Here is a 12,219-nt window from a genome sequence, read left to right as displayed (position 1 = left end):
CAGGCACTTCCTTGCCTGCGAAGATGTAGCTGGTGGGTTCCAGCAGTCAGGGGGGCGAATCGTTTTGTTTTGTTTTTTTTTTGCCCGGACGCACTTCCTTGCGTGCGAAGGTGTAGCTGCTGGCTCCCAGCAGTCAGGGGGGAATCGTTTTGCTTTTTTTTTGCCCGGACGCACTTCCTTGCGTGCGAAGATGTAGCTGGTGGGTCCCAGCAGTCAGGGGGGCGAATCATTTTTTTCGGACGCACTTCCTTGTGTGCAAAGATGTAGCTGGTGGGTCCCAGCAGTCAGGGGGGCGAATCGTTTTTTTTCGGACGCACTTCCTTGCGTGCGAAGATGTAGCTGGTGGGTCCCAGCAGTCAGGGGGGAACATTTTTTTGTGAAATACGGTGGCCCGTCCGGTGGGTCCCCGTTGTCAGGTGGAGGAATAATTATTTTGCGCGTAATAAGGAGGCACTTCCTTGCTGCGACCGTGGACCCAGCTGTCAGCCTCTCCACGTACAGTTCACGTCCGATGGAAGCCATTCCTTGACCACATTGACCACGCCGCGTCGAGAGCACCAGGGCGGTGGACGACGGCGAGGCCTAGGAAGGGGACGACGCGGAGCCGGGGAAGACGCGGCAGTGGGTGCCACGCGTAGAGGAGTATGAGGGTTCACTCGTTCGGCTGCGGTGTGAGGCTGCCGCCGCCGCAGAATAACAGGGGGTATGGGTGCGTAGAGGGATGGCCTGGCCAGCGGTGGGAGTAGTAGGGGCGGTGAGGCCTCCGCGGAATCACAGCCGGCCAGGGGCGGCAGGCGCAGGCGGCACGACCGGCGCTGCTTTGGGCGGCTGGAGCAAGAAGACCAGAGGTTGAAGAAGCACTACGGCCGTTGGATGGACATCGTACGGTCACTGGAGCGAGAATCGTTCATATATTGACTAAAGTTGACAAAGGCCTCCGTCCCAGTCAACTTAGTAGGCCCACAAGTCAGCCTCCCACCAAGGTGGGTCCCAGCTAGCAGGGGGTATTCATTTTTTTGTGCGTAATAAGGAGGCACTTCCGGTGGGTCCGAGCTGACAGCGGGGGGAACATTTTTTTCGCGAAATACGGTGGCCCATCCTGTGGGTCCCAGCAGTCAGGGGAAACATTTTTTTTGGGAAATACTGGTGGCCCGTCCGGTGGGTCCCTGCTGTCAGGTGGAGGAATAATTATTTTCCGCGTAATAAGGAGGCACTTCCTTGCGACTGCCGTGGACCCAGCTGTCAGCCTCTCCACGTACAGTACTCTTCCGATGGAAGTCGGTCATTGACCACATTGACCACGCCGCGCCGAGAGCACCACGGCGGTGGACGACGGCGAGGCCTAGGAAGGGGACGACGCGGAGCCGGGGAAGACGCGGCAGTGGAAGCCCGCGCGGAGAGGAGTAAGAGGGTTCACCGGTTCGGCTGCGGTGTGAGGCTGCCGTCGCCGCAGAATAACATGGGGTGTGGGTGAGTAGAGGGATGCCCTGGCCAGCGGTGGGAGTAGTAGGGGGCGCTGAGGCCTGCACGGCAGCACAGCCGGGCATGGGAGGCGGATGTAGGCGGTCCCGCCGGCGCTGCTTTGGCGGCTGGAGCAAGAAGGTCATAGATTGAAGAAACACGACAGCCGTTGGATTGACATCCAACGGTTACGTCTGCTAGAATCGTTTATTGACGTATATAATAACTAAAAAAATCTTGCATACGCGTCAACTAAACAGGCCCACAAGTCAGACCACTCCCTCTTTTTTTTAATAATTTATATATAGCTCATGGCAACTTCTTATGCAATTTATTGCAGTCGTTTTTTTTGGTTGGCCAGGGCCAATTTCGCATATTTCTGTGGGTTCCAAACTATTTTTAATACCGAAATGTCGAGCCAGATTTAAAGTACTTTGAAGATATATTTAAATTAGGTTAATGCCCAGTGAAATAGGAATCTGAAAATGTGAAAAAATTTAGAAATTATAAAGTAATTGCCAATTTGTCATCTGTTTTTATATTTACAACTCATTTCATATTACTTTCAAGATTTGCAGGCGTCTTGAAAGAGTTGCAGCCATCAGGGCGTAGAAAAATAAGTAGGACTGGATTGAGTATTCTTCAGAAAAAATAAACTGGCTTCATTTTCACAAAGAAAAAATAGCTGGGCTGGTCAACTAGGAGGAAGCATTTTATTTTTTCATACGCTGACGTGGTGGGCCCCTACTGTCATCCTCTCCACGTACACTACTAGGAAAAGGGCTATAGATAATATGGACATTAATGGCGCACCACACATGTGGTGCGCCACTATTATATACTAATGGCGCACCATGTGTTGGTGCGCCATTAGTGTCCAAGTACTAATGGCGCACCACATCCACGGTGCGCCACTAGTAACAATTTTTTTCAAAACTAGTAATGGCGCCCCAATGGATAGTGCGCCATTACTAGTTAAACTAGTAATTGCGCACCACATCCACGGTGCGCCACTAGTAATTTCTTTTTCAATTTTTTTTTTCAAAACTAGTAATGGCGCACCGTGTGTGTGGTGCGCCATTACTAACTTGGCCCAAAAATTCCACCGGATGCACCCCCCCCCCCCCCGGGACCGCCTTTTCAGTTTTTTAAAAAATAAAAGAAAATGATGTAAATGTCAAAAAATAAAAGGAAATAAGTTTCCCATGTGATATGTGGTCTACTTGTTGGGATAATTTACAAATATGAATTTCGACTTTATTTGCAAATTTGTAAATGGGCATAACTTTTGCATACGAACTCGGATTAAAAAGTTTTTATATGAAAAATCATCTACTCGAAAAGTTACATCTGAATTTAACAGCATTTTCAAAATCCTCAAAAACCTAACAGAAAAAAGTTACGGGGCTTTTAAGATCTAGAGGGGAAAAAATGGAAAAAAATTCAAACTTACTAGTGGCGCACCATTTGCTAGGTGCGCCACTAGTAGCAGAAAAAAATTGGTTTCGAACTTTTTTTTTGGAATTTTTTTTCAAAAAATGATACGTAATATGACTGGGAAGTTTGAAATATTTTTCAAAATTTCATCATACTCATGAACATGAACAAAGTCCTAGACATCAACAAGGTTTAATAGGATTGATATGATAGATATATCAACAAGTGCCTGTTAAGTGAGGTGGTGCTGGGGTTGGATAGAACTACGAAGTTAAGCGTGCTCGTTAAGCGTGCTCGGACTGGAGTAGTGTGAGGATGGGTGACCTTCCGGGAAGTTTGACCAGTTAGTGCGATTTGACTTGAGATTAAGAATATTGACCTGAGATTAAGCCATAGTGACCCGAGATTAAGAAAAAAAATTAAAAATTGAAAAAGAATTCTGAAAAAATTTGAAAAAAATTGTTAGTAATGGCGCACTTCTATGTGGTGCGCCATTACTAAGTCAGATACTAATGGCGCAACGTGTGATATACTAATGGCGCACTCCCTGGTGCGCCATTAGTATCTGGTATACTAATGACGCACCCCTACTAATGGCGCACCAGGGGTGCGCCATTAGTATTAAATTCTAATGGCATGATGCTAGTGGCGCACCTGTAGTGCGCCATTAGTAGCCAAAACAGGTGCGCCACTAGCAGGCCTTTTCCTAGTAGTGGTACTTCTGCCGATTCCTGTTGTTTGTTGACCATGTTGACAACGCGAGAGGGCGGCGCCGCGGCGAGCGCACCAAAGCGCGCGGAGGACGTCGGCGTTAACGATTTAGGAGACGGTGGGGCGGCGATGCGTGCGCTGAGGCGCAGCCAGCCGTGGGAGACGGAAGCAGGCGGCCCCGCCGACGCTGGTTTGGTTTTGGCAGTTGGAGGAAGACAGGACTGAAGAAACACGACATACTTTAAAAGCAGCAGGAGTACTTAACAACCTTAACTGAAACCAGGAGGGGCACTTAACAACCAAAGCTGAAAGCAGTATGAGTACTTATACAGGTTCAACCATACAAAGCGCGCCTCGAACAGTGCTACTTTGCCTACAGTTAACCAAGGGAGAGGCCGCCAAGCCCTAGGACAAGGCCCAGGCGCCACCCCGCGCATCCACAACCTTCTTAAAGCGGCTTCATCTCGCAACGTGGTCGATAAACAGGATATTCGCTTTAGAGCCATGGAAAAGCATGAACATAATCTTCTGTCCTATTCTCCAAGATGGGCGGGCCTTCATTATTTGAGACCACCCATGAATAAGTATCTTTTCACCTCCAAGGGGAATTGAGTAGGTCGACATAAACATCATGTTGTGACCAAGCGCAAGTCTGACCCGACCATGGTCAGGCATCTGTATAGGAACAATAGAACTCGGCAGTTCCTGTTTCAAGAAGATCACAGCTGTAAAACTATTTATAAGCAATAGGTTATGAACAACATATATAACAGAAAACAGCTCGTACCATAAGTTTCTCGACACAGTTGGACCTGTTCAACGAGTGCAGCAGTGGCACACATATCCCACGTGGCCTTCCACCATTGAAACGCCCCACAAGGACCTCAAGACGATCAATAAAGTGTAGGAACTTGTGGATGTCGATCCAGACAACTTCAGTGCCATTAGTAACAGCCGAGTTATTACAGAGTAACAAACGAGCAGACTGCTTAACTCTAAAAAAACCTACACGTGCCACCAATTATAAGAAAATAATAGTTAGAAGTAGCATCTTCGTGAGAGATTCGTTGCTACTTCTAAAGTTAAATTGTGATTAGCTAGACAGAATAGGTGGATTAAGAAGTAATCGAGGCAACAAGCAAGAACCAGATACAAAACTAACATGGATGAACAATTGGAACGACGTCGGGGTGGAAGATCGCAGTGAAGATGAGACCAGGTTCTGCTATTTCCATCAACATTCGTGTGCCAACTTTCAGTCTGTAACGCTTGAGAAAGTTTATCCAAGTTCGGCCATAAAAAAAGCAGCGATCTTCTTGGTTCATGAACCCAACTCGGAACTTATATCCATGGCTTGTCTTCACTGTGACCATTAAACTAGTGTATTCAGTTATGGCAAGGCCGAGCATCTTGAGTACATGTGTTCTGGCAGAGCAAATAATACACTACAGGAAAAATAATATGAGAACACAGCATGTTCAAAAAAACCCCACCCTCCCGGATAGAAAAGAGGATTCTAGGAACATACTGTGCGCGTTTCAAAATGCTGTGTTAGGATGAGAAGGAACAAGTGTGGCGTCTCGCCGAGGGCGCAGAAACCTGTAGGGTACTCGCACTTTGGGCACTGCAAATGAAACACACTAGATTCAGTAGGTAGAAAAATGCATGAACGGCGGCGGCTGCCATCCTAGGATTACCTACGACCAAGGGACTTGGATTTATTGGGGATGGATGAAGAATTCGTACCTGGTTCTCCATGAGAAAACCCTATGCAATCGCCGAGAGGGGGTTTTCTCTGAACAAGCAGACGAGGGAGAAGGGGATTCAAGCCCAGTGAAATATTGCCGCTTCGTCCGTCCAGCTTACTGCTAAAGCTGGAAAGGGGGGGTTGTGATTTGACGTCTCATTGGGCAATACTGTGGCACTACGACCGGGGTGTGTCTACCGTGAAGTTGTGCACTCTAATTTGTGCATATGGCACGTGGACCCCGTTGCCGGTTGCCCCACATATCAGCGAAAGGAAGTAGAAAGACAGGAGTAACTAGTTACACATAAATATATTTTTTGACAGAGAGATACTCCCTCTGTAAAGAAATATACAAAACTTTTATATCACAGACTTACCTTGCCGAGAAATATACTTCCTCTACAACGCACGGGCATTATGGGGGTTCAGCTTTTTTATGGGGGTTCAGCTGAGAATATAATACTCAGATAGGCTCACGGTTCTGGACTTTGGGCCATAGGCCGACCCTGCATGTTTGGGGGCCCATGTGTTCTACCTCAGCGCTTTTCATTTTGCAAGCGATCGGTACGGCGCTGGTTTTAGATGCTGTCGCAAGGCGAATGCACAAAATTGAATAAAGCACGACAGCAGTTGGAATGAAATCGAATGACAGTTCCTAATCAGCAATCAGAGTTGCAATTCTATGAACGATATACCATGTGATAAATAATATTGTCGTACTACGTATACACACAGGACACTTGTTTCACCATGCCAGATTATTACATCAAAATCTCTCAGAGGATAGATCAGTTCGGCAGTTGCGTGCTGCTACTGAAGAATTTCAAAGTTGATTTGGACCAGCTCTCCTTGCCGAGAAAGTTCGATTTTGACATCATCCCCTACCGCAAGATATGATTTAGATTTGAACCTTGACCATCCTTTAGCATCAATCATCATGTGACCATCCTTTGTACTGACGGTATATTCAGCAGGTTCATTCACACCAAGGCTGCGCATGGTAAGAGAAACTTGGCCGCGGTCGCCCGGATTGTTGAACGACTCCCTCGTTGCTCTAGGAATTCTCTGTTTGCAAACAAGAAGACATACCCAAACAGTTAGATCAACACAGTGAATCATGTGAAACAACATGGAAAGAAAAAAGAACGAAGCACTTGGGCGGCCAATGCTTACCAAGAAGGTGGACATGTCGGTTTTTGTAAGGACTTTGGTATATGAAGTGCGAACTGCAGCCCAGTCTGTTGCCGGTGCAACTGCACGGGCCGGAGCAGATGCAAGTGCAAGTGTTGGTGCAGGTGTCGAAGCCGCTGCTGCTACCGGAGATAGTGCTCCTTGTAGAGCTGGTGCCGGTGTCGGAGTAGGTGCCGGTGTCGATGCCCTATCCTCCGGTAGATCAGACTGATCCGCTGATGCGGTCGGTGTCCAATCCTCAGCTGGATCAGACTGAGCTGCTGCCGCTGTCAGTGCTAGAGCAACTGCCGGTGCTCGATCTGTGCGAGACAGCGGCGATCGTGTCTGGTCTGCTATGATCAGCTTTCTAACATGACTAGGATCCGTGACCGTGATCCAGTTTTTTTCTTCATTTCTTTTAAACGCGAGAAGGACTAATTGTGGCGTTTTTGTTAAACTAAACTGCAGTTCATCATAGGGATTCAGCTTGTACTCAGACAACAGACTGATCCAATTTTTTCCAGTAATATAAGTGATGGACAGTGCCTTTGTTACTGACACGACATAAGAAGTGAAACCTGCAAAAATAGCCATTGTTTAGCAAATCAAACGGTTTATTCTGTGATGAATGTCACATGGCAAAACCTGCATCATAAAATTGTAGGAAAAGAAAGAAAACATGACATTAAATCAATAAGATTTAGACAGTAAATCAATAAGATTTACTTGATGTGACACGAGTGAATCCTTACCAGGAAATCACTATGTTGAAGTACTAAACAGAAGATTGATCGTCCAACTACGCGTGGCATGCAGGGGCCCCGCCTACTCCCACAAGCAGGACAGTCCAAAGGTCATGACAAATCGTATGGACCGAACATCCATGGGACTGGAAATCCTGGTGGGTGCGATAAACCCTGCAATGCATACAGATATTGGAGTGTAACCATAATTGATAAACCGTCGTCACAAAAAATATGATCTGGGTACTTCAAAATATACAGACTGAATTGAGTGGACAGACATTAACATAGACATTAACATAGACCGTTCACACACCAAAAGCGGCAGTACTAATAAACAATACAGGGTTCACAAACACAAATCAAGTACTGAACAATAGTACTTACTACAGACAAGCAAAGTTGCACTAACTAAACTCTGCAGACTATTTCTTGCCACCGACCTACGGGATGAACCCCGCATAACTGACTAGGCCATGGACTTCGTGTGAGATGTCTACATGCACCATCACCATCTTGTCAACCTTGGAGAACCTAACAGAGTGGTCTTTCCACTCATAAACATGATGATGAAGACAGGCTGCATCAGATTTGTTGGGAAGCTTTACAAGAACCACACCCTTCGTAATCGAAGGCACAGCCAGAAAATTGTTGTGGTCAAGTACAGCCTCGAGAACACGCCTGACAACAATGCTAAAGGAAAACACTAGTTCATGACACGTGGCGACAAGGACATAGTAGCTGGATAGTTCAGCAGTAGAACTCATCATCAGGTCTTCCAGTTCACACGGCATGACTTTGAGAACTTCATCTCCACCGCGTACCTGGTTCTAATTCAAGCAGAAATCATATTCTATTACTACCTCCATTTAGAGATATAAGATGATTTTTGATATTATACTCCATATATGACTACATATACGCACAGAAATGAGTGAACAAAGACACTAGAACATGTCTTCAAAGGCATGAGAGCAGAGGGATTACATGCAATATCCATAACACAAGTTACTGAGTTGATGTTCATAAAGTACTCCCTCCGTCCCAAAATTCTTGTCTTAGATTTGTCTAGATACGGATGTATCAAGTCACATTTTAGTATTAGATACATCCGTATCTAGACAAATCTAAGACAAGAAATTTGGGACAGAGGGAGTAGTTGAAAGTAATCTATAAGAAATCAGTGTCAACCTCTCGCATGTTTTGGTCGAAAGAGGAATTTAGAACCGTCATTTGGCACACTAAAATCGCATGCAAGATCACCCAGAAAGTTGTACTACCAGTACTAGTACTGCGTGTTAGATGAAAAAACACGATCAAGATCAAGAAAAAGATCGTCAACAAGAGACATTACCTGGACTTGCTTCATGAGGGATCCTGGAGAGGGGGGCTTGGACAGGGCGATGGCTTTGAGCTTGTCTGCTGTAGTCTCAGCGGGGTGCTTGCACTTCTTCGTACCATGAGCCTCGACGGTTTTGGCCAGAGCCATAGACATCACGTCGGCCGGTGCTCCGGCGTCCATCCAAGAGAGGAAGCTGAGAGAGAAGAGTGAAAGGAGGAACGAGATGAGGGAGAAGTGAAGCGAGTGGGGGTTTTCTTCAAGAGAGGAAGCTGAGAGAGAAGAGTGAAATGATGGTTGCTTCGTCCGTCCAACTTACTGCTGGAAAGGAGGGGGTTTTGTGATTTGACGGCTCATTGGGCATTACTGCGGCTGTTCGATCGGGGTAGTCTACCGTCACTCTACTACGGAGTAATTTAGTGCATGGCTGGTGGACCCAGGTGCTGGCTGTCCCACACGTCGGTGAAAGTGAGTAATTTAGTGCATGGCTGGAGGAGGATCCGCACGGTAGAGCGTGTCCACTATTTTTCTGAAGAAAAAATGATTACAGCAAGCGTTTCCACTCTTACGACGGAGGAGTGCGAAACACGACAGCCACTTGAACATACACAGTGCTCCTACTACTAGGCATGTGCAGTGGTTCATACGTCAGTACTACACAATCTTATTGCTAGTGTAGTAAGATATGACGATAACAAATGATGTTGTGCGCATGTCAACTACTCCTATATGTAACATAGTACCGCTTTTTCGACTGCCCGGTCGAGAATGAACGGTGAGATCAATGTTAACAGAACTAGGTCCACAGTGCACGGATAGTACGGTGCTACAGTACTCCACGAAACATGAACCATATGAAGCACGAATAGTGTTAGGCAGGGTGTATGAAGGGTGCATGGGATGGGAGCAAAAGTTCCCTTCTCGACCCACTTTTGGGTGTTTGGCAAAGTGCATGAATGGTGCATGAGTCCACACTAGTAGGTTGACAAAAATACACGAAGAGGAAACAACTATATTGAGATGAGAATGCAACCAAACACACCCACACGCTTTGTGCTACAGTGACTGATCTGCACCGTCTGAGTTTGATCCAACGGTCATGTTGCACCGAGACATGGACATGCCCATCCAGAGGGCGCCTAAACACCACCGAAGTCCCTCTGCTTCTCGAGGTGCACGACGTTGGTGATGCAGGGTGCAACCGCCCGCAGAGCCCGCTCCCGGTCGACGGGAGCCAGCTCGTCAAAGACGGCGTCCAATGGCACGAATGGATTCCGGTGACGGAGCCCTGAAAGGATTCGCCCGGCAACGGCGATGGTAGCCCGCAACCCCTCCTTGTCCAGCTCAGCCCCCACCATCGCGCGGAGACGGCTCAGCTCCTCGGAGATATAGGTGAAGAAGGAGACTAGGTCAGGAAGCCGCAGCTCGTTGAAGTCGACCGGGTGGTCGAACGGGTTTAGCCTGACGGCCGGCATCGTCGCGCTGGCACGACGGTAGGCATCGCGCAGCCGTAACACGTGCGTGGAAACATGGTTCACCAAGTGGCTGAGGCGATCCTGGACCTCGTCACGATCGGCCCGCTCCCGCTCCAGCCGGCTCCCCTGACGGCCTATCGTATCTCCCGCTTTCTGCAGCAACGCCGCCGATGCCTCGAGCATCTTTGTGGTGGACGCCTGCCGCTTTTGAAGCTCCATGAACCCCCGCACATAACGGAGGAGCATGGCACTCCTCTCCTCCTTGAGCTCACGGAGCTCCACGTCCTTGGCCCTGAGCTCCGCATCCTTGGCATGGAGCTCCTGTGTCAGGCGCCTCACCTCGGACTCCGTGATCTGCTGTGCCGCCATGGCACCAGGTAGTAGCAATGGGGAGAGGAAGCAAAGGGGGCGAAACGGCGGAAAGGCAATGCAATCTACGGGGTGACGGAGGGAGCGTGGAATCTTTTGGTTTTCACCACGGTAAAACACCAGTCGACGACTTCTCACATCAGGGAGCAGTGGGTTTTTACAGGCGGAGTCATTGTGACTAATTGCTGCCGCGCCTGCTCCTGTCAATCAAAACATTAAAAATCCTGCCGCGCCTGCTCCCGTCAATCAAAAAATTAAAAATCCTGCCGCACCCAAACACCAGAGCAACACCGCGGTGGATATTTAAATTTACCTGCTGGCAAGTAGATAAAAAATGGGTGAAAAAACAAATGTGGCGGCGGCCTAGCTAATCGGTCGAACTAGCCCAACTAGCTAGCCACCGTGCTTCACTGATGTACTCGGCGGGAAAGGTGGTCTTTCGTGATTTGACGACTCATTTACTTGCTTCGGCGCTACGACCGAGGAGGACCCAGAAAACGCGCGGTAGGGCATCCCACGTCAGGAAGAATATATGCGTGCACCACCCGGGAGGACCCCGAAACCGCGCGGTAGGGTGTGCCATGTCTCGGGACGGAGGAAAAATGTGCGTGTAAAAATATACTATATCAGACGTAGTACCTATGGTTCGACCTCGGGACCCAGCCAGTCGGTCGAAAACACCCCACTAGCCACACAGCTTCATCATGCAAACGTTGCACGGAGGATAGATGTGGTTAGCTCCGTCTCGACCAGCCACAACGTCTCTTGTTCTAGGCGATTCTTCTATTTTCCAAGCTTTTTTTTAGTTGTAATAACACCACGGCAAGCTAGCGCCGCTCTTTGTGTGTGCCCGTGCAAAGGTTAGACGATGGAGAGAAGAGAGATTGAGATCGCAGACCTGGGACCCACCAGTAAGTGATACAACGGTCATGCACGTGTTGACGAGGCGCTCCCTCTACTCTACTCAACGCAAGTACTGTATAAAATCAAGTTATGGGACAAAGCCAACAACCGTTCATTTTTTCAGGCTATCGACTTACGCTTTGTAGTCCAGGTTGCCAGTTCGAATCTTGTCTTTCAGATTTGTTAGTTTTAGGTCCAAATTTGATTAATGACAAGTGGGACCCCCGTGTGTTGTTCCGATATTTCAGTGTAGGATGGTTTTTTTGAACAAAAACTTTGCGCGGTTAGACAAGTAACGGCACGAGTTACACGTATTTTGCAAGTTTACGAACAAAACTGACAGCGGCATAGAATATCACATCCACCCCGCAGCTTAGATACTATGGTGATACGAGTTTTTACACCGTTGGAAGTGAGATCCAATGGCTTGGGAGTAGTCTTTGTAATTATGCGCAATTTCCAAACTCTCCAAAGGTTTTTTTGCAAATAAAACATTCAGGCCTCGTGTGTGTCGCTGCATCTTCGATCCAACGGCTCCCCGGTGCTCATATTAGGTGCTCACCGTACCTTAATTACCCGCTACGGTGATATGAGCATCTAGGTCGTATGATCAGTGATCAGATGGCACATGCATAGTACTTGTACTTTCTGCGCATTTCCCAAACTCTATCAGCCGTATATTGCAAAAACATTCAAACCTCCTACTGTGGGCCGTTAGATCTCAGTGAACTCGTATCACCATAGAATCTACGGTGCAGGAGCACCTCATACTCTCCCGTGCGAGAAAACATAAGGTGCTATCGCAGCTTGGATGCTACGGTGATACGAGCTTGGAGGTCGTTTGATCTGAGATCCAATGGCATC

The sequence above is a fragment of the Aegilops tauschii genome, chromosome 1 (genome assembly GCF_002575655.3).
Source record: "Aegilops tauschii subsp. strangulata cultivar AL8/78 chromosome 1, Aet v6.0, whole genome shotgun sequence".
Taxonomy (NCBI): domain Eukaryota; kingdom Viridiplantae; phylum Streptophyta; class Magnoliopsida; order Poales; family Poaceae; genus Aegilops; species Aegilops tauschii.
Note: the sequence above shows the minus strand (reverse complement) of the source record.